Here is a 23,618-nt window from a genome sequence, read left to right as displayed (position 1 = left end):
TTTCAACAGTTTGTTTAACAGTCCTTTATCAAACATGTCTATGCAAATATTTTCTCCCAATCTTACCTTTTCATTCTCTTATATTACTTTTGTTTTTAAATAGCTTACTTGTTTTTAGTATATATAATAGTCATGATTATATCAAATTGCTAATTGTATTAAGTATCAATGGGTTGGTATTATGACTAAAACTTTCAAGAAATTTGATTTATCTAGTGGAAATCTTAACTTTCCCACATGGTGCTAGTGGTAAAGAACCCGCCTGCTGTTAGGAGCCCTAACATTTGAGTAGCCGTGATGGGCCTGAGATCTTGCTTAGGCCTAAGTTTCAATTTCCTGGAGATAGGGTGGAGGCTAGGTTCATAGAAACTCTCCCTAAGAAAAATCCCGCCAAGAATTAAGAAACTCCTCCCTAGAAAAATCCCGCCGGCGCCAAAATTGGGCCAATCAGAAGAAAAAGGGAAATCCCCCAGAGAAAACCCTGCGCACGCATAAACTGGCCAATGAGCTTCTGCGCGTGCATGAACTGACCAATGAGCTTCTGCCAGCTTGATCTTTTGAACAGAAATAGGTGCTTATGTAACCTGAGACTATAAAAACCGCTGTGACCTGGGCTCCGGGCTCTTGTCCGCACTCCACTGCACTGGAGGAGGCATGAGCCCTAGCTTGAGCTAGAAATAAACCCCATTCTTGCTTTTGCATTGCTGCGAGTGTCTTATTCTACCAGTATGGGGGGACTGGACTCAGGGCATAACACTGCCAGTGCAGGGGACGTAGGAGATATGGGTTTGATCCCTGGATCAGGGAGAGCCCCTGGAAGAGGGCACAGCAGCCCACTCCAGTATGCTTACCTGGAGAGTCCCTTGGACCGAGGAGCCTGCTGGGCTATAGTCAAGTCACGAAGAGTCAGACACAACAGAAATGACTTAGCACATAGTGGGAATCATAAGGTTACTGATATCACCACAAATTCATGACAACCAGAAGCCAAATGGAACCTCAGCAATGCCTGACAATAATTTTTCTCGTAGGTTACTCTTTCATTCACCATGGAAATTAGTATCACTCTATATCAATTGGGATGCCTTTGCTTGCACATGTCAACAATTCAAACCATATAGCAGAGAGGGATATTGGCTCAGATACTGATGTCTGGGAGTATCTAGCTCTTTCTCTCTCTCTTTTTAGTTCTCTGTTCCTCAGGTTTGCTTCCCAGATGGGATAAAGATGTTTGTCAGACTTGCATCCCACCGTGTTAGAAGCCCCAGAGGAAAAAGTGTGCTTCTTTCCCAGTGATCTCATCAAAAATTCTGCGGTTGGGTTTCACTAGGTTGAAACAATGAATGATGCAAGAGTGGTGAATGCGTCAGTTGAGCAGACCTGGTCAAGCCCACCTTAGGATCTAGGCTGAAAGGGAGGGGAGGGAAATGTCAGTTCCCTCGCAAATGGGGAAAGGTGATTTCCTGAGGAAAAGGAAGGTGAATGGAGGATAAGCCAGCACAAATAACCCAAGACTGTATCCACTCTTGTCAAATCTCTGACTTCCCTCCCTCCTAATCACCATCCTCAGTGAATGACTTTGCCTTATTCTTTAAACTGGGAGGCACCAAGTGGGACATTTTGCCACCACTCATTTCTTTGCCCTACTTATTTCAGCACTCATCTTTTTCTTTCCTGTTATAATTTCTGCTATTAAAGCTATTTCCTCCACTTGAGCTCTGGATCTCTTTCTATCCCTCTACTCATTTATCTTCCCCACACCTCATTGTACATATCTTCTATTACTCTTTCCCCCTCCCGCCGGCACAAGAGCAAAAACAAATTAAAAACCTCTTTGATTCCTATCTCTCTTCCAGCCATTGCTCTTTCTCTCAACACCTTTCCTCAGGCAAACTTTTGTGTTCTCTACACATTAATTCTTCAATCTACTCCTTTCTATTCTCTGTATCCACTGTTCCACCACTCTGCTGACACTGCCCACTCTAAGACCACCAAAAGCATTCATGTGATAAATCTCGTGGTCAGCTCTTTCCATCTTACTAGACCTCTCGCTAGCATTCACCACAGCTGACCACGCCTTCCTTCTTAGAATGTTCTCTTTTCTTGGCTGTCATGACAACATACTCTTCTGGCTTCCTCCTACTGCTTTGGCTTTCATTATCCATCTCCTTTGTAAGTGATCTCAGAATATACTTTCCCAAAGGTCAGTGCTAGATATGCTTCTCTTTTTATTTTGCCCTTTTCCCCCTAAAGTTATTTCACCCAGTCCTGTGGCTTCAGATACCACAAATAACCTGACAGTTCCCAAATTTATGTTGAACCCATATGTCTGTCCTGAGGTCTAGTCCTCTTTTTGAGACTTTATTCTCAGCACCTCCAGAGCCACTCACAAATCTGCTCCTTCTCTAGTCTTAACTACTCCAACCTCCCCATTGCTCAAATCAGAGATCTGGGGGTCATCTGTGGTAGCCCCTTCTTCCTTTTCTCATTTTCCATTCCAGTTCCAGTAAATCCTCAAAAATCCCACTTCTGTCTTATTCCCACCCCACTTAGTATATTTGGATCTCCTGCAATCACCATCTAAGGGATGCTTCCTTGATAGTTATCCCCAAATTCCATTATCCAGCAGTTAGAGATATTTTTAACGTATGAACTTTCACCTTTCTGACTTAAAATTTACATGGCATAAACTCCAGATTTTTCAGAAATGGCTTTCACAGCCTCATCTGACTTGCCTTCTGCCTGCTCCTCCAGCTTTAGTTTTTTCCCCTTCTCTCACCACACATTTGCTACACTGGTCTGCAGTACTGTAGTTACTTTAGGATCTTCCCATGTTGTTTCTTCTGCATAGAATACTCTTCCCACAGTATTTGTCTGGCAGGTTGCCTAGTTTAAATGTCAGTTCCTGAAGGGAATGGTAGGACCCCACTCCAATCTAAATTAGCCCCTGTACCTAAAATACTTTCTTTCAGGCATTTAAAAAATAATTTTAATTATATGTTTATTTGATTATTTTTAACATATCTTTCTACTACAAGTGACATTACAGTACACCTGTTTCCAAGCTGAGTGCCTACCTATTCACTTGAATGACTCCCTGACACTAAGCTGCATGTGTGCGTGCTCAGCCATGTCCAACTCTTTGTGACTGTCGGGCTCTTCTGTCCACGGGATTTTCCAGGCACGAATGCCGGAGTGGGTTGCTATTTCCTTCTCCAGGGAATCTTCCTGACCCAGGGACTGAACCCGAGTTTCCTATGTCTTCTGCAGAGGTTCCATAAATTTATCTTGAAAGGATTAAAAATACTGCAAAATTACTTTCCATACATATCCTTTTTTGGGGTCATTCTTCTTGAGGGACATTTTTACCAAGTAAAATAGCACGGTTGGTAGTAGATAACTAGTTAAAATGACAGTCAGTTCCCATTATTTAGCACTGGGTGAGAGAAAATAGCTGGAGTTGTAAAATTTGCATTCCTTACCAAGGTGAAGGGGTGAGAAAATACACTGGGAACTAGAAAAGTAGAGAGCAGTAAAATGCAGAGGTAGTGTGAGCTTATAGGAAAAAATTCAATCAGGAATAGGAATATCTGGGTTTAGCATTCACTCTGCCACTGCAAGTCATTCAGTCCTTTTGTGTCTTGGATTTTCTCACCTTTAAAATCTTGTAGCGATTTCAGCAGCAGCAGCAATTTCATAAGAAGACAAATGTGGAAGCTCTTTGAAAAGTATAAAACTTCTTAAAAATGTGAGATGCTCTTACACTCTATTTTTATTTTCATTTATAAACATAAAGTGGTTTTACTTGGAGAATAATGAACTTAGTCACTCTCATAGGTCGGGCTAGCTGTTACTCTCATTCAATATATAAAATTACTATCAAGAATCACCTAGGATGATATTATGAAAGTAAATGCAGTGAATTCATTGTGGCTTTGCTTTTTAATTCTTTACAAGCTTTCCTGATAGCAATACTAATTAACTTTAAATATGCTGTGCGTCAAGTCTTGTTTTCTAAAGAGATTAGTTAGAGATTAATCTCTAAGCTATTTGTAAATTACTATGTCTTTTCATTGTGAAGTGTTTAGTAGAAATGCTGTTTTAAGAAAAGGGTTATAGATTATAAATGGCTTCATTAATTATTTTATTTCCCTGTCATTCTACCAGTTTTATAGTAATACGTGATTTTAACTTTCTTTTTACTGGCAATATAAGTGAGATCTAAGAGATGAAGCATTATTTTGAAACAAATTTAATTTAACTGACCCAGCATGACTTGGAATCCATGCTGCCCACGATCCTTTTATGATTAAGTACTAAAGAAGAATCTGTAATGTGAATATTTTTTTTATTTCTTCACCATGGGATTCACTATCCTTGTGATAAAATATCTCATCCTTTTCAGAGAACATTAGTAGATGTATAAGAAATTTATCCTCTCAGAGGTGTGCCAGTCAGTTTCATCAACAAATGGGAATGCAAAGCTTTTTAGTAAAACTAATGACCTTAGATAACAACAACAAAAACCCTACATAATTCAAATTGTGTTTTCAATATCTTTGTTTTCAGAGAAATTGATAGCCTGGAGATCAGTATGTGCTAATTTACAGTCCTGTAAAAGACTACGATGTTCATCCCATTTTTAAAACTGCTAAGATGAGCAAGTCTAACTATTTCATAGGGTTTTGTAAACTTCTCTCAGTGCCAAGAAAGCAAGCCACCTGGCAGTTTTTTAAAACAGTGAGACAACACTTAAGAATATGCACTGTAATTGACTGTATTTCAACTGAAACTGGCTCAGATTTACATGGGATGAGAGCATTTTTATCCTAGTTACATTGCTTGTTGTTTCTTATGATTATATTCTCATACTGCAGATTATATTCTCATGAGGCAACCATCCTGGTGGTTATTGAGCAGATGTAGTGTATTTATATTGACAAATATTATTTTTCTTGAAAGTGTAAAAATGATTCAGAGAAATATTTGCTATTTTAAGTAGCATTCAAGTTAGAATATTAGGTTCACTAGCTGAATTTCCTAAGATTCACAAGTTAAATGTAGAAAGTTAAGTGTAGTTAGTAGAAGAGTATTTTAAGTAACAAAGATGTACAGAAACAACTCAATGAATTTGGGTCAGTTGAGTTTAGGTAAGAAACCTATATTAAGGGACTCTTGCTATAATTAAAGCAATAAAGAAACATGGATTCAGTTTGGTCACTCATTCATGTCTGACTCTTTGCGAACCCATGGATTGCAGCATGTCGGGGCTTCCCTGTCCATCACCAACTCCCGGAGCTTACTCAAACTCAAGTCCATGAAGTCGATGACACCATTCAACCATCCCATCCTTTGTTGTCCCCTTCTGCTCCTGCCTTCAATCTTTCTCAGCAGCAGGGTCTTTTCCAATGAGTCAGTTCTTCACATCAGGTGGCCAAACTATTGGAGTTTCATCTTCAGCATCAGTCCTTCCAATGAACATTCAGGACTGATTTCCTTTTGGATGGATTGGTTTGATCTCTTGGCAGTCCAAGAGATTCTTGAGTCTTCTCAAACACCACATTTCAAAAGCATCAATTCTTCAATGCTCAGCTTACTTTATAGTCCAACGCTCACATTTCATACATGACTACTGGAAATATGAATTAGGAAACAATAAAAGATACTTTTGTATACTATGTCTTCCAAAGGGCGGTGGGCTGGGGGGGAAAGGAGAGAGAGAGAGAATGCATTGAGTATAAAACACAAAGGCAAATTTGAAACCCATATCTAGGTGTGAAAATAGAGGATTAGGACAAAGCTACAAGAGAACTAATAGTACTACACTTTGTATTTAATGAAAATTATTGAAATTTTGATGATTAGGATGTGTTCTCTGAAAGATTAAATTTCTTGTAACCTACATGGAATTCTTACTGATTCCAATTTCTCTGAAGCATATTTAATTCCTAATTTAATACAGCAGATTGGAATCTCATTATCAGTGGAGTGCATTTAATTGAAATCAATTGATTTAAACAACTAGTCAGGAAATCTCAGTTTAATCTCCTTTTCTTCCTCTGGGAATATTCATCTAATTATATTTATTCTCAAAGCTTAGAGGTAGCAAAAGTTTGATTCAGAAGGAGATATACTACACATTTTCATTAAATTGATTAAGTACTAATGAGGTTAATTTTACAGATACCCTGCAAAATTGCATTGTGCCTTGAACACTGCTTTCACCAAGGCTAATTAAAGTCAGTTCAGTCATTTAATCTTGTCTGACTCTTTGCGATCCCATGGACTGCAGCACACCAGGCCTCCCTGTCCATCACCAACTCCCAGAGTTTGCTCAAACTCATATTCATCGAGTCAGTGATGCCATCCAACCATCTCATTGTCTGTTGTCCCCCTTGCCTTCTGCCTTCAATCTCCCAGCAACAGGGTCATTTCCAATAAGTCAGGTCTTTGCATCAGGTAGCCAAAGTACTGGAGCTTCAGCTTCAGCATCAGTCCTTCCAGTGAATATTCAGGACTGATTTCCTTTAGGATTGTCTGGTTTGATCTCTTTGCAGTCCAAGGGACTCTCAAGAGTCTTCTCTAACACCACAGTTCCAAAGCATCAGTTCTTCGGTGCTCAGCTTTCTTTATGGTCCAACTCCACATTCATACATGAATTAAAGTCAGTAGTTCTAAAGTATAAGATTCTAAAATAATTTCCAAATCAAAGATTTATCATATTTAGGGGATATTTTGTCATACTGTGATAGAAACACATTGGCCAGTTCTAAGAATAATAAATATATAAAGTTTTATTTTTAACTAAAATAGTATTGGTATAATTATTTTCATTAATGTAAGGTGTGGGTGTGTGTCTGTGTGTGTGTGCTTAGTCACTCAGTCATCTCTGACTCTTTGTGACCCCATGGGCTGTAGCCCGCCAGGCTCCTTTGTCCATGGGGATTCTCCAGGCAAGAATACTAGAATGGGTTGCCATGCCCTCCTGCAGGGGATCTTCCCAACCCAGGGATCGAACCCAGGTCTCCGGCATTGCAGGTGGATTTTTTACCACCTGAGCCACCAGGGAAACCCAAGAATACTGGAGTGGGTAGCCTATTGCTTCTCCAGGGGAACTTTCTGACCCAGGAATCAAACTGGGTTCTCCTGTATTGCAGGCGGATTCTTTACCAGCTGAGCTACCAGGGAAGTCCTAAAAATAAGGTAATGCACTTTAATTATGCCTCACGTTGATTCTTTATAGATATATATCATTATCTCTACAAAGTACAACTTTCTGATAATTAATGAGGTGATTATAGGACTGTGTGTGCTTAGTTGCTCAGTCATGTCTTTTTGCAACCCTGTGGACTCTAGCCCCCCAGGCTGCTCTGTTTGTCCATGAGGATTCTCCATGCAAGAATATTGAGTGGGTTGTCATGCCCCTCTCCAGGGGATCTTCCCAACCCAGGGATCAAACCTAGGGCTCTCACACTGCAGGTGGATTCTTTACCAGCTGAGCTACAGGGAACCCAATGCTATGGAAACATCTTTAATATATTTTTTTATACTATATGCTAATATATGTTAATTGTGAATAATTTGAACAAAACAGAGAAAACTATTTTCATAATTCTCCTTCTTTTCCCCTAGAGATAACCACTATTACCACTTGGAATAGAGCCTTTCAGATTTGTTATATCTTAGTGATGTGATCTCATAATATATGTACTCTTTTATATTATCTATTTTTTAAGGACACGCTAAGAGTCGGACACGACTGAGCGACTGAACTGAACTGAACTGAACACACACATCCACACACAGATTATCCCTTTTAAGATTTATGGATCTATGTCACCCTTATAAGAACTACATAGAATCTTTTTGCATGAATGTGTTATAATTTATTTTGCCAGTCCTTACTAGGATGAGTGTTTAGTTTATTAGTTTATTTCTAATTTCCTTAATATTATTCACAGAGTAGCATCGAACTTCCATGTACTTATATCTTTGCCTCTTTGTTCAAATATTTGCTTAAGATAAAGTATCAAAAGTGATATTGCTAGATCAAAGTAGACACATCTTTAACATTTTAAAACATTTATCACATAGCCTTCTGGAAAAGTTGGTCTATTTTATACTAACCTAACATTATACAAAAATTCCCTTTTCTCTATAACCTGACTTTTTTTTAAATCTTTGATAATCTGGTATGCAAATTAATAAATTTATTTGCATATCTATAGTACATTCAAGTATTTGTATTTGAGCATCTTTTCATTAATTTTGAAAAATTGTATAATTTTGTGAATTTATCTTTTCCATAATTAGTTTGTGAGCAAATTTTATAAATTAAGAAACATATATCAAATATTTTTCACTTTGAGAGTAAAAATATATTGGACACAGTTTTAATTTTTTTTGTGCTCGTATCTATCAGTCTTTTCTTCTGTGGCTTGTGTGGCCTTGATTTATTTAGGAAGAGATTTTCCCCACCCCAAACTATAGAAATATATGGTTACATCTTTTCTAGTACTTCTAAACCCTATTGTATCTTTGACTAATATATTGTTTCCTTTGTTATTTTAAATGCCACTTCCACCCTACCCCTTGAAACAATTCTACTGGACTTTTCATTAAAATTTTATTGATATATTTATCTACTAATTAATTCATGTAGAAATTGAATTTTACCAACATTATCTTTCCAGTAAGTAATTTTTTTATGTTTTCATTTATTTGATCCTCCTTTTCAACTTTATATGAAATAAAATTTTATGCATAATTTTTGCATGTATCTTGTTAAATTTATTCTTGGCTTGTTTACAATATCTGTTGTTAATTTGAATGAGTTCCTCTCACTTCTACCCATCCTTGCCATTACATTTAGAAGCAAATCATTGTATAATAAAGCTATTAATTGTTTATATTTATACTTTATTTGCCACCATCTCTTTTATTTCTAATAATTTTCAGTTGATTCTTTTGAATTTTCTAGGTAAATAACTATCACCTCTGTGACTAGTAATGATCTTTCACTTCCTTTTTCATATATTATGCTTAATTTCTTATCCTTGTCTTATGCTTTGATGGAAGTACCCAGAGTTATGTTAAAATGTAGAATAAATAGTAGCCTTTTGTTTTGTTACTTTTTAAATTTTAATGAGAATTCTTCTAAATCTTTACCAGTTGGTATGATCTTTCCTTTAGGATTCTGAAATAGAATTTGATCATGTAAAACACAATAAACTGTGGAACATTCTGAAAGAGATGGGAATCCCAGACCACCTGACCTGCCTCTTGAGAAACCTGTATGCAGGTCAGGAAGCAACAGTTAGAACTGGACATGGAACAACAGGCTGGTTCCAAATAGGAAAAGGTGTACGTCAAGGTTGTATATTGTCACCTTGCTTATTTAACTTATATGCAGAGTACACCATGAGGAACGCTGGGCTGGAAGAAGCACAAGCTGGAATCAAGATTGCTGGGAGAAATATCAATAACCTCAGATATGCAGATGACACTACCCTTATGGCAGAAAGTGAAGAGGAACTCAAAAGCCTCTTGATGAAAGTGAAAGAGGAGAGTGAAAAGGTTGGCTTGAAGCTCAACATTCAGAAAACAAAGATCATGGCATCTGGTCCCATCACTTCATGGGAAATAGATGGAAAAACAGTGGAAACAGTGTCAGACTTTATATTTTTGGGCTCCAAAATCACTGCAGACGCTGACTGCAGACATGAAATTAAAAGATGCTTGCTCCTTGGAAGGAACGTTATGACCAACCTTGATAGTATATTAAAAAGCAGAGACATTACTTTGCCAACCAAGGTCCGTCTAGTCAAGGCAATGGTTTTTCCCGTGGTCATGTATGGATGTGAGAGTTGGACTGTGAAGAAAGCTGATCGCCGAAGAATCGATGCTTTTGAACTGTGGTGTTGGAGAAGACTCTTGAGAGTCCCTTATACTGCAAGGAGATCCAACCAGTCCATTCTAAAGGAGATCAATCCTGGATGTTCATTGGAGGGACTGATGCTTTGGCCACCACATACGACGAGTTGACTCACTGGAAAAGACTCTGATGCTGGGAAAGGTTGGGGGCGGGAGGAGAAGGGGATGGCAGAGAATGAGATGGCTGGATGGCATCACCGACTCTGTGGACATGAGTTTGAGTGTACTCCGGGAGTTGGTGATAGACAGGGAGGCCTGGCGTGCTGTGATTCATGGGGTCGTGGAGAGTCGGACACGACTGAGCGACTGAACTGGACTGGACTGGAAAACAACTTACCTTCTTTTTCAGTTTACTGAGTGTTTTCTTTGGAATTAATATTGTATTACCTTGGAGGAATTTATAGGTAGGATCATATTGTTTTTCTCTTTTAGCTTAATTATTTATTGGATTACATTGATGGCTTTCTTAATGCTGATACATTCTTTTATTTCTGGAAGAAACCTGATTTTTAAAAAAATTGATTACTTTTTAAAATATTGCTGTATTTTACTTTATTCATAAGTAAGATGGATCTATAACTCACTCCTTTGGAGTTTTATGTTTTTCAGAGGGCTTTAGCATGCTTTATTTCCTTTGATCCTTGAGATAACTCTATGAAATAGGCCAGAAATTATTACATTAATCTGATAAATTAAAACAACAGATATAGAACTTTTCACCTGTCATAAAGTTATGAAAGTAGGTAGTGATGGTAACTAAAATCAATTAGTCCCCAATTCAATGCTTTGGGGAGAATACAGTAATGTCTATAAGTAAGATATTTGAATTTTTAGGACTTTGAATTTTATTATCTCAAATAAAAACTGTCCTTATATAGTTTGCTTTTACATTTTTCTAAATTAAGACAATAGATTTGTTTTTGTTTTGGTGATGGAGCCTTCACTGGGTATCAGGGAGGCTTCACCCTAAAGGAGTGTCTGTGCTGGAAATATACATTCTCTGAGACCTGCCATCTGTTTGTTGTGCATGGACAGATGCTGATGTTCAGTTAAACTGAGGTGATACAATAAGGATTAAAGCATTAGATGCTACTAACTCATTCAGAAGTTATGGATAAAACTTGAAATCAGATTCATCTTCATGTTCAAGTTAGCTATTTGAGCCAAAGATTTTACATCTCTATAGTAACTAGTCCTGAAACGTATATTTCATTATTATCATAAGAGAAAAATATTAAGGATGCATTTTTACATTACATTAGGTCTATTTTATATGTGGTTCAGGAATCTGCCTTATAGAAAGTTTATTTATTTATTTTTTTTATTTTCACCAAGAGCTTTATTGAACAATGTATTCACCATTTTGTTCCACTATCTTCTGCCATTTTTCGGGCAACTTCATCATTTCATCTTCCCAAAACTTTTTTATCTTTTTGAGCAAAAAAAAAAAAAACTGTTCCAGGTGCCTCTTACAGTCCTCCAGGAAGTTGAAAATTTTTCCATTAACAGAATTTTGTAGGGACTTCCCTGGTGGTCTAGTGCTTAAGACTTTGCCTTCCAGTATAAGGGCTTCGGGTTCGATCCCTGGCTGAGGAGCTAAGATCCTACATGTCTCATGACCAAAAAAGAAAAATTATATATATATATATAAAACAGAAACAATATTGTAAAAAATTCAATTAAGACTTTTAAAAAATTTTAAGATAATTTTGTAAAGACTAAAATAAATGGACATCCAATGGTGCAATGTTTGGCAAATGCAGCAGATGAATCAGAACTTACCAGCCAAAATGTAACAGTTTTTGCCTGGTCATCAAAGAAACATGCAGTCTTGCCTTATCCTAATGGAAGATTATGTGTTTTCTATTGACTAATTCTGGATGTTTTTCACTGAGTGCTGCTTTCAATCGGTCTGAGAGCAGTACTTGTTGAAAGTAATTACTTGATTTTTCCAGAAGGAGCTCCCTTCCAATCCCAACATATATACAACATCCCCTTCTTTGACTGAAGACCGGGCTTTGGTATGGTTGGTGGTTGGTGGTGGTTCATTTCACTTGCCCCACAATCTCTTCCATCCACATTATTATATAGTATCCACTTTTCACTGCCCTTCATAATTTGCTTTAAAAACAGAAGGTTTTCATTACTTTTCAGTAGAGAATCACATGTGGAAATATGGTCAAGAAAGTATTTTTCAAGTTAAGTTATGTGGAACCCAAACATCAAAGTGATTAACATAACCAAGCTGGTACAAATGATTTTCAAAGCTTAATTTGGATATTTTAAGTATGTTGGACATCTCCTTCATGGTATAATGTTGATTGTTCTCAATGTCTCAATTGATTGCTATTAACTTAAACCAGTCTACCTGACTGTGGCGCATCACCCAGCAAAAAAGTCTCTAACACAAAACTTCACAATCACTTTTGACACATTTGGTCGGTCACATCTTCTCCATACACAGCATAAATCTTTTTTTTTTTTTCATTTCAACTGTATTTTTGCCTTTCTTGAAATAATAAAGCATTTTATGAAGAAAATGTGACTTTTTCTTCCATCTTCAATATCAAAATGGCTACACAAAAATTCACCAATTTTGATGTTTTTTTAATGCACACTGATACAGCAGCTGTCACAGCCTAACAAAACTGTTTCGAAAGTTTAGAGATTGCACTTCAGAATCTATTACAGAAGAAATATTCAACTGGGAAATTTTAAAATTTTAAAATTTTAAATAACTTAAGTATAAAATTTAGCACCTATAAAACTTAATGCAAATGCAAGAATGGCCCATTTGTTGATGTACATTTATTTATTAAATGGAGGCTAGACTTCTCCAAGTGTAGAGAAAAATGGATTTAGACTATAAATGAATTGTATTTTAGCTTTGAATAGAATTATGCTGTTATATTGACATTTAATCTTTATGTCCAGAGTCACACACATTTACAAAGTGTTTTCATAAAGTAAATTTATTGTTTTTAAATCTCTTGTAAGATATTTTTCTCTTAATGAGAAATGTAGACATGTTAATTTCTATATAGTACAATGGCACTTATCTACAATGGCACTTATCTACAATGGCACTATCAAATTTATAAATGATGTATAAAGTCTGAAATCTGTTCTTATCAAATGTTGCACAGAAAAATCATGAATTCCTGGAATTTGATCATTTTTCAAATTCTATTTCATTAATTCAACTGTATGCTCTGAAGCAAGGCTGACTATAACCTTATTTCCACTTAAGCTAATATAGCTCTGAATGAGATTCTGTTTTAAACTGAGATTTAATTGATAAATTCATTGTATTGGTTTTGGGTGTGCAACATAATGATTTGATGTATGTATATGTTGTGAAATGATTACCAGAATAAGTTTAGTTAACATCTATCACTATGCATATTTAAAATGTGTTTTTCTTGTGATGAGAACTGTTAAGATATATTCTCCTAGCAAATTTCAAGTTTTACATGATTTTATTTATATAACACATCTGTTTCTGAAACTCAGCTCCAATAACACCCTGTGGTAACAAATGGTAGAACTCACATAGTATTGAAACATATTGGGTATTTCCTTTTCAGGTTTAAATTTGTTTTATTCAGATTTGGATGACAGGAGATTATGTTTAAATTTCACATTGACTGAGATCAATGTGAATAATATAATAGTGTCTCATATTTGATGGTAAATATTACCACTAAAAATTGAAAAGTGAAAATGAAGCAGAAACTATTCTATGAGATGGTTATTTAGCACAAAAAGGAAAATAGGAATTTTTTTCAGCAACATTTTTGAAATGAACTTAATAATGTTGCATTCCTGTTGAATTTTAATTTTTCAGATAATTTAGTTTAAGTATATGCAACATTAGTTTGGAATGGAAAAACAAAATTATGCATAGATTTTAATGCCTCTCTAATTAAATATCAATTTCTGATGGATGCCCGAATTAAGCATCAATATATGGTTATACTAAGAAATAATTAGGGCATTCTTTTGGGTTTGTGAAAAGGTTCATTTGGGTTTTTCGGTAAGATGTTACAGAAAAACCTGAACGAGCCTTTTGGCCAACCCAATATTTGATCCCTGCAATAGGACCCTGAAAGAGATGTGTTAGCAATATAGTTATTAAAAGCATATTTTACATATTCTTCATTACAGACTTTCTTTTTGTAGGGACTATGACGTGCTGCCTTCTCTAAAGAGCACCTCTGATTAATCCTCACACCAGAAACAATGGAGTTGGCTCTGGCATAAGTTCCACCAGGATTCCTGGACCTGCTGTGTAGGGAGTCTCATGAGGAAGGACAGAATCATATCTTGGTCTCCAGGCCCACTTGGTTCTTGGCACCTCTGTTGAGAGTTGCACAGGCTACCAATGAATTTTAAATGTAGTGTTTGAGTGTGAGGTGGACATCTGTCTTAGAGGAATAGGATTGGTAGCAGCATGTCATTCTTCAGAAGCCATTGAATAATTGTCGGATGAACTTTATTGGTGTCCCCTTCATTTCATTCTTATGGGTGCTGCCAAGACACAGTAATGTAATAAAGTTCCCTGGGACTTATAATAAGCAAAAACATATACTTCATGGAGCAGTTGGATTAGTTCAAAGCAGTCAAGTTTTTTTTTTTTAATCATTTTGAGGACAAGATACCCTGCCCCTCCCCCCAACTCCTGATAGAGGTCATGTGAAAGCAGTCATGTTTTTTACTAGAAAAATGGGATCATTGGTGTACCTTGTAACTATATATGAAGTAGTGGATTGTGAAGGATGCAAGAGGAGATTGGCAAGATTTAAATGAGAAACAAGGCTTTTCCCATGAAGGCGGTTGACACTATATAGGAACATCTATACTTGTGTCCTTGCAGGGAACTAAAGAGTTGAAAATAGAAAGTCCAACAGATAGTGAGGTTTGATAATAAATAATCACAGGATTTGTGCCCTTATTCTGTGGGGGAAACAGAGATGGCAGGAATCAATGGAATAATAGAATGATCGGACATCTAGAGACATAGGCTTCCAGCCTTTATTGACCTGAAGCCGTATCTCCTCACTCATATGGGTTTAATTTCTGTACAAGTGAAAAAATAATTCCAACAGGTGAATAACCTTTGCTTTTTACCTATGTGCATTGATCTGCAATGAAAAGTCAGAGATTTTTAATTAGGTTTATAATTTTGTATCTTGAATGAATCACAGAGATAAAGGTATATAGAATAAAGTTCAAGAAGAGGTAATTCATCTTTAGTCCACTGTTGTTGAACAAACATCATACATAGTATTTAAAATATATAAATCAGGTTATAGTGTTCTTGAAGTTGTGATCTGGAAAGGATTGTTGTTGTTCAGTTGCTAAGTCACGTGCGACTCTTTGTGGCACCATGGACTACAGTGCTTGGGCTTCCCAAGTGACGCAGTGGTAAAGAATCTGCCTGCTAATGCAGGACATGCAAGCGATGCAGGTTTGATCCCTGGGTTGGGAAGATCTCGTGCATAGCAACCCACTCCAGTGTTCTTGCCTGGAGAATCCCATGGACAGAGGAATCTGGTGGGCTATAGTCTATAGGGTCACAGAGGTGGACACGACTGAACATGCAGCACACATGGACTGGACAGCACACCAGGTTTCTTTGTCCTTCACTGTCTCCCGGAGTTTCGCAAACTCATATCCATTGAGTCAACTGAAAAGGATATTTTGGTATTATTTACTGTTATTCTTACCATTTCTTTGAGTTGGTTTCTTCCTAGTTTTGTTGAAAATTTCAAACCAAAGCCTTTTTAGTCTAGAGATGGTCTAGAGAATGGTCTAGAGAGTATGGAAACCTCTTTTCTCAAATGAAACTAACAGAATATGACTCCATAATCTTGCTTCTGCTGTTCCAGTTATTTTAGGAAGCATTATAAAAATGTTAGCCTATTAAAAATCCAGTACTATTGTGGTTGATAAAGTGCTTTGCAGTCTGACTATTAGCAGTTACTATGAGAACATGGAAACAGGACTTTGGTGTGACTAAACCCACCGATGCCATCTTCTGGGTTTCTGCAGCAAACTCTTAGAAGCCATGCAGTTAGTGGCCAGGTCTTTCTCGCACATCTCGGAATAATGGAGTCACAGGTAGGGTTGTGTTATTTAAGACTTTCCCCCCATGGCATAAAGTTATAGTGTAGCTCCATGTGAAAGTTGTATTTGTTTTCTTGTTAAATGGCAGTGATTTTTAAAACTATTTTGCCTAAGACTTTTTATAGATTTTGAACACTTTAAAGCTTAGTTTTTTTTCTTGTCCAGTTTAAAATATCTCAATAAATGCCCTGATGCTAAGTCACTTCAGTTGTGTCCGACTCTGTGCGACCCCAGAGATGGCAGCCCACCAGGCTCCGCCATCCCTGGGATTCTCCAGGCAAGAACACTGGAGTGGGTTGCCATTTCCTTCTCCAATGTGTGAAAGTAAAAAGTGAAAGTAAAGTTGCTCAGTTGCGTCCCACTAGTAGCGACCCCATAGACTGTAGCCCACCAGGCTCCTCTGTCCATGGGATTTTCTAGGCAAGAGTACTGGAGTGGCTTGCCATTGCCTTCTCCGAATAAATGCCCTAGTGGTAAAGATATAATTTAGCTATACTTAATTACTAGTTCAGTTCAGTCACTCAGTCGTGTCCGACTCTTTGCGACCCCATGAATTGCAGCACGCCAGGCCTCCCTGTCCATCACCAACTCCCAGGGTTCACCCAAACTCATATGCATCGAGTCGGTGATATCCAGCTGATCTCATCCTCTGTTGTCCCCTTCTCCTCCTGCCCTCAATCCCTCCCAGCATCAGAGTCTTTTCCAGTGAGTCAACTCTTCGCATGAGGTGGCCAAAGTATTGGAGTTTCAGCCTCAGCACCAGTCCTTCCAATGAACACCCAGGACTGATCTCCTTTAGGATAGACTGGTTGGATCTCCTTTCAGTCCAAGGGACTCTCAAGAGTCTTCTCCAACACCACAGTTCAAAAGCATCAATTCTTCGGCGATCAGCTTTCTTCACAGTCCAACTCTCACATCCATACATGACCACTGGAAAACCATAGCCTTGACTAGACGGACTAATTACTAGTACTTCCTTTTAAATACTGCTTCATCAGCTCTTGTGCCCCTTTATGGTCTTGGTTCTCAAACATCCTCAATGTTGTTTAAAGCTGCTTTTATTTATTTAAAAGCATTTGTTATATGTTTTGTTTGACTTATTAAATTTGATGATTTTGTCATTATTCCACTTACAGATTTCAATTATAAAGGCTATACATTAAAAGTATGATGGAAAGAGAACATTTATTCAAGGTGCCATTAGTGTTGGGATTAATAAATTTTAAATAACTAATCACTGGGATGGTACTAGCACATAGTAGGTGCTCAGTTAATCTTTGCGAAAGTGAGTACTGTATTTTCAACTAATTCATGGAACATGCATAATGAGCATCATATTTGTAGAAAAGCCCTAACTGGGTAGAGAGCCTGAGATAATCACTTTTACTTAGAGTCATGTCATAATGAATTCTAATGAGTGAATGATGGCAGTGAGAATGATGGCACAACAGAAAGCTTCCTCTGTTCAACAAAACAAATAAAAGGTATAAAGAATCCACACTGAAATGGACTCTTTCTACATTTTATTCCATCTTTGCCTTTAGAAAATCAGCATTTTTGCTTTCAGATTAGGAGAGTCATTTAAGATGTGTCATTAAAAAAAAATGTTCAGAGGATCACTCAACTTCACTTTCACTTTTCACTTTCACACATTGGAGAAGGAAATGGCAACCCACTCCAGTGTTCTTGCCTGGAGAATCCCAGGGATAGGGGAGCCTGGTGGGCTTCCGTCTATGGGGTCACACAGAGTCGGACACGACTGAAGTGACTTAGCAGCAGCAGCAGCAGCAGCCTTCCTATAACTCAATGAATTTCTTAACACCACCAATGCATATACACAGTGGAGTAGTTTTCCTAAAGGGGATGACTTTAGTGCATTATGTTAAAGGAATCACCTTTTATAAATGAACTGTAATGCTAAATACAGACATAAAACTTAATTTGGTGATAGATATGTGCATGCATAACTTCGCATTGCCTTTAGTTAATTCTCTTGAATTATAAGACGGTGTAGAGAATGAACACTTTTTTAATGGATAATAAAATTCAGCTTAGCAGCTACACTTAGTGAGAACCACCAGGCTGAGCCCGTGGTTCACAGAGCTTGGGTCAGAGTTCAACCACTTCTCAACAGTGTGTCTCAGGACCTCCGCCCTCATTGTCCCACACAGTGACATTAGGTGGGTCACATGGTGCTCATCATAAGGAAGTGATATCACCTGTTTGTGACTTTGCATTAAGTAGTTTGCTGTGAGAAAATAGCTTTGGAAATGTTAATGTGAAAGGAATGATGTGATTCTACAGTTGCAATCTTCCTTTATTTGAAACTTGAAGGCAACAGACGTAGTGAGGACACCACCTTTGCCTCTCCTTGAGTTCTGTGTGAAGAGTTAGGCCTTGTGTAGGGGGCTGGGTTTTTTTCTAGATTACCTAACTCTCAGGCATGGTTGTGGATTTGGGCATAGGCCCATTGGACAGGACGCTCTAGATGTAAGTATACATTACATACAATGCATATGCATACACTACACTTGGAATCCATTTCTTAAACTGTCACCAGTATAAGTCAATAAAGCCAGTAATATGAGGGTAGCCTTCTCTTGACTTATTGCTCTCAACCTCTGCCTGCTTTTTCATTCTCATCTGTGGCCACACTACCCCTCACTTATTGTACTATAGTTATCCTGATCCTCTTTCCCACCGATGGAACTTTGCATCTGCTCTTCTTTTCTGGAACTCTTTGCTTCCAACTATTTTCAGGTTGCAGTTTGGTTGTCACCCCTGTCACCATCCTCATCATTTTGAAGACAACATGAAACATTCTCTTATTAAAATTACCAGTAAATATGTTAATGACTGAATCCAGTAAGCCATTTTAACATCTTACTTTCCAGACCTGCTCCTTCAAATCTTTTACTTGCTCTTTTCTGTGAGACTCATGCTCCTGGTTCTTTTACCCCTTAGACTGTTTTTTTTTTTTTTGCTTTAGGTCTTCTCCTCTTCCCAGCCTCTTGACCTGGGTGGCCTGTGGTCATCTGAAAACCACCATAACACAAAGTAAACTTACTTCCTCTTCAGCTTTACCTCTCCTTGTATTTCCTATCTATTAGCAGTATTCCATTCACCTTTCATTCAAGCCAGAAACCTAGGAGTCATCCTAGGTTGAGTCAAGAACTTCTGATTTTACCTCCTGTTTCTCAATACTTCTCACTTCCCTCCATTCCTTTTGTTAGTGATCTACCTCAGGAAGTCACATCTTTTTCCTTTAATGCTGTAATACTCACCTACTGCACCATCTTCAGTTTCGTCTGTATCAAATCCTTCGAGTGCACATCTAAAGTGATCTATGTAAGATAAAAATGAAACTTCATCAGTTGCTCCAGAAAAACTCTTAAACGTGCTAATCCTTAGCACGAAGGATTGTTTGTTGAATGAATGAAGAATGGGACCAGCATCCATTGTTGGGGCTCATTTGGGTCCTAGATTATATTGTCTACAATCCCTTGAAAGTTTCATGTATCAACTAAACTTTTTCTGAATATTGCTTGGAAGTTCATAAAACTGGGATGAATATCATTAGTATGGGATTATAGTTCATAGGTTATCTGTAAGAACAAGATAGGCTTCCTGTGGTGAAAATAAGATTTATGTGCCTATATTTTTCTTTGTCTTTTAGTTATAGTTTATTAAATTTTTATTTGGAGACTTTCTTAGGAGAACTATTCAGAAATAAATGTTTTCCCCCCTCTTTTACTAAAAAAGAAAAGTGAATGTCACTTTAGTGTATCTGCATTTATGTAGCTGGATTTCTGTATTATGAAACAAGATTCTAGTCACAGTTTGACAACTGGTGTTTTGATCGTTATTCTTAAAATTTTTGTAAATTTGTTTTATTTTAATGAAGAATCATCATTCTCTTAATAACAGCTTACCAAAAAAAATGGAAAGAATATATTGTATTACAATTAGTTGCTTAAATATGCTTGTCAGGTCAGAGGTAGGAAAACATGGGTATTTTCCTTTACTCTTAAATTTTTGTACAATGCTTCAATATGCTCTTTTTTGTGATAAAATAAGCATAACATAAAGTTTACCATTTAAAAATGTACAGTTCTATGGCATTGTGTGCATTCACATTTTTGTACTGCTTTAGTATACTTTTAAAAACTTATTATATTGAAATAATTCATTATTGAGACCCCAAACTGTGCTTACATTAAATAAGCAAAGTTCTCTATGGGGTTTATCAATGTGCTCTGATGAAAAATGATTTTGTTTGCTGAGTACTGTTAAGGAACTTGCAACATATCTGGCTTTATTGGATTCAGAGAACAAATGCCAATGGGAACTTATGGAAATAGGTTTATTAATTTGATTTATTTCAACATTCCCCCCCATTTCAGTATAATAAAATACATTTAAAGAGCTATAAATAATTTATTCTTTTGTGTAATATATGTAATTATATATATATGTATTTATTTGCTCATTTGGAGGCTTGTCATAACTACTACATTTTGTCCTTTTTAAGATGACAACCTAAGATCATATCTTTTCCACTAGTTCTAAGTTTTAAGCCATTTTAGGTTAAGTTTTATAATTATGTAAAAGTTACAGGTCAAGGCAAGAAATAAGCATTATGAGGCAGATGAATTCTTTTGTAGGGTAGATATAAAACATTTATTTCTTGAAGACTTACCTTCCTAGGAGAGAAAATTTTGATATAAGAAGATATCACCATAAAGAAGAGAGGCTTATAAGAGAAAGCTTTTCTGATAGCAGTAGTTTTGTTCTCATAAACAAATAGTGGCTGAAGTCAATGGTGGTGCTTAGACTGTTGGGAAGGATGGTGTAATACCATGTATAGGGTACAGGAACTATAAATGTACATTCAGAGGAACACTGATTTCCCGTTTAGGCTTTGTTGGAAACTATTATAGGTTTTATAACTCTGTTGACAATTATCTTATTTGGAACATGATATACTTATATAAAAATAAATTTTAATGTGAAATTTCTCATTATTTAAAGGTCTAGTGAAATGGTAGTTTTGAAAACTGAGTCACAGTTTAATTTACCATCACAATTCACAGCTTCTCTCAGTATTTTACTTGGTAGATTAATCCCATCTCAGCAGTACCATTAGGTTCCTGCCTTGAAAGTGAGGGAAAATACAAATATCTGATTTTTCTGAGCATGTGGCTGTGACGAATTTATATGTGTTCAAATGTGTTTTAATAGTGCATCTGCGTATAAGCAGCTGAAAATTTATGGGTTTTTTTAACATAAAAATGAGGAAATTGACCACTGTGGGGTAATTAAAAATAACAACTCTATAGAGAAATAGGAGTAAGTTTTTAAATGCCAGAGCACCAAGAGAAAATAACCTCTAATCTAAATTGACTAATCTTTGTCACTTAAAGATCAGATATATATTTGAGTTAATGAATCATCCTCCCAACATCCCATAACTAAAGCAAATTCTGTTTCCTTTTTCCAGGCAAAGTTTTAGTCAGTTGAATAATAAACCATCCTGCCTTTTTCTGAATCACAAGATAGGGAGACTCTTACAGGCAAAACTTCAATTAAAAGAGATCCTAGAGGAGAGATTCTATCGTGTTTTAAAAGAATGCCAGTGAAGGAAAACAGCCTAGACTACTTTGGCTACACTTTTCAGTGTTTAAAATAGTCATATCATATGACTGTTTTTAAACATTTTCATTTTATCATTGAAGATTTTTTTTAAATGCTCATAGGTCAGGAGTGAATCAACTTCTGGATAACCACCAATATCCTGGTTGGTGCCTACTGACAGTCCTACAGAGACCAGATATATAAGGAAATGTTCCTTTCCCTTCAAAAAGGTTAACCTTACAAAAAATATTCTTGAACATTTTCTCTTTTGAGTTTTACAATAATGTTCTATCATACTTAATGATCATTAGTTCCTACTTAAAAGCAGAAATTAAGATTCAGAGAGGCTAAGTCACTTACCCAAGGTCACTAGTGAATGGAATAAAACCAACTTGAGACTAGTCATTTTTGCCCTAAGGACCGTGCCTTTGGCTCTCTATACTTCACTGCCTCTTTGATATGCTTTATAAAATTGGCTATTATAAACATGCACTAAGGTACTTTTGGGAAATTTGTTCTGGGGAGAATTATCTGAATTGATAATGTGATTGGGAGCGTTATTAATTTGAGTCTTTGGTCGGAACAGAAGAACCTTAAAAATTAGTGAAGTCATTCTGTTTTGTTCTAAGCAGTGTCTGTTAATAGCCTTATACTGAAAGGTAGGTCTGAATGTCCATTTATTTTTATTTTCTTTTTGAAGTATAGTTGATTTATAATGTTGTCTTAGTTTCTGGTGTACAGCAAATGATTCAGATATAAATATATATATATATACACATAATGTATATTTTTTCATAGTGATTTATTATAGGAGTTTGAATATAGTTCCCTATGCTATACAGTAGGATCTTTTTGTTTATCTATTTTATATATAGTAGTTTGTATCTTTTAATCCCCAAATTCTAATTTATCCCTCCCCATCCCCTTAACCCTTTGGTAGTCATAAGTTGGTTTTCTATGTCTGTGAGTCTGTTTTTGTTTTGTAAATAAGTTCATTTGTATTGGGCTTCCTTTGTGGCTCAACTGGTAAAGTATCTGCCTGAAATGCAGGAGACCTGGGTTCGATCCCTGGGTTGGGAAGATCCCCTGGAGAAGGGAATGGCTAACCACTCCAGTATTCTGGCCTGGAGAATTCCATGGACTGTATAGTCCATGGGGTCGCAAAGAGTCAGACATGACTGAGCCGCTTTCACCTCACACTTTATTTGTATCATATTTTAAATTTCACGTATAAGTGATATCATATGGTATTTGTCTTTTCTTTCTGACTTAACTTCACTTAGTATGATAATCTCTAGGTCTACGCATGTTGCTACAAATGGCATTATTTTATTAATACTGAGTAGTATTCCACTGTGTTTATTTATATATGCCAACTCTTCTTCATCCATTCCTCTGTCTATGGACATGTGGGTTGCTACTCTATCTTGGCTGTTGTAAATAGTGCTATTCTGACCATTGGGGTGCATGTATCATTTTGAATTTAGTTTTCTTTCGATATATACCCAGGAGTGGGATTGCCAAATCATATGGCAACTCTATCATAATGTTCATTTAAATCATTTCCTCTATTATAATGTTCATTTATATTGAAAGATTGCTCAAATGAGAGTTATTGTTTACTCTTCATTCTGAATCTGACTTTCAAGATGCCTTAATTCTTCAAAATAGTTTGAGGAAAAAAAGTGATTTTGTTGTTGTTATTAAGGTATATTGTAAGGACTTTTTGATGTATGGTAAGGTAAAATTTTTTATTTGAACTAATTTTTAGTATAAAAATTAAACTGTAACAAAGTGTAAATGAAGACAACTTTTTAAAGAAATTTAGTTTTATTTGTTTCATATATCTATAGGGACTGAGTAAGGTTATTTAAGTACCAACAGGTAGAAGATCTTAGGAAATCTGCTTTAATGAACAAAGT

General features: G+C 36.4%; 1 protein-coding gene across 2 annotated transcripts in view; it reads left to right on the top strand.

The window, feature by feature from the left end:
* The window catches only part of PLCL1 (phospholipase C like 1 (inactive)), a 369,453-nt gene that overhangs the window by 267,328 nt on the left and 78,507 nt on the right, over positions 1–23,618 (top strand). Inside the window, exon 1 of one of the 2 annotated variants that reach the window (XM_088828575.1) lies at positions 10,058–10,337. The exons of the other annotated variant lie outside the window; for it this stretch is intronic. The gene's annotated coding sequence lies outside the window, so the exon portion shown is untranslated. Of the gene's footprint in view, positions 1–10,057; positions 10,338–23,618 lie in introns of those variants that run through there. 2 annotated transcript variants of the gene reach the window in all.

This window comes from Moschus berezovskii, chromosome 2, assembly GCF_049115385.1.
Source record: "Moschus berezovskii isolate FMDL1 chromosome 2, NW_MosBer_1.0, whole genome shotgun sequence".
Classification (NCBI taxonomy): domain Eukaryota; kingdom Metazoa; phylum Chordata; class Mammalia; order Artiodactyla; family Moschidae; genus Moschus; species Moschus berezovskii.
The sequence above is the reverse complement of the archived record's forward strand: the minus strand, read 5'-3'. Positions and strand labels throughout refer to the sequence as shown.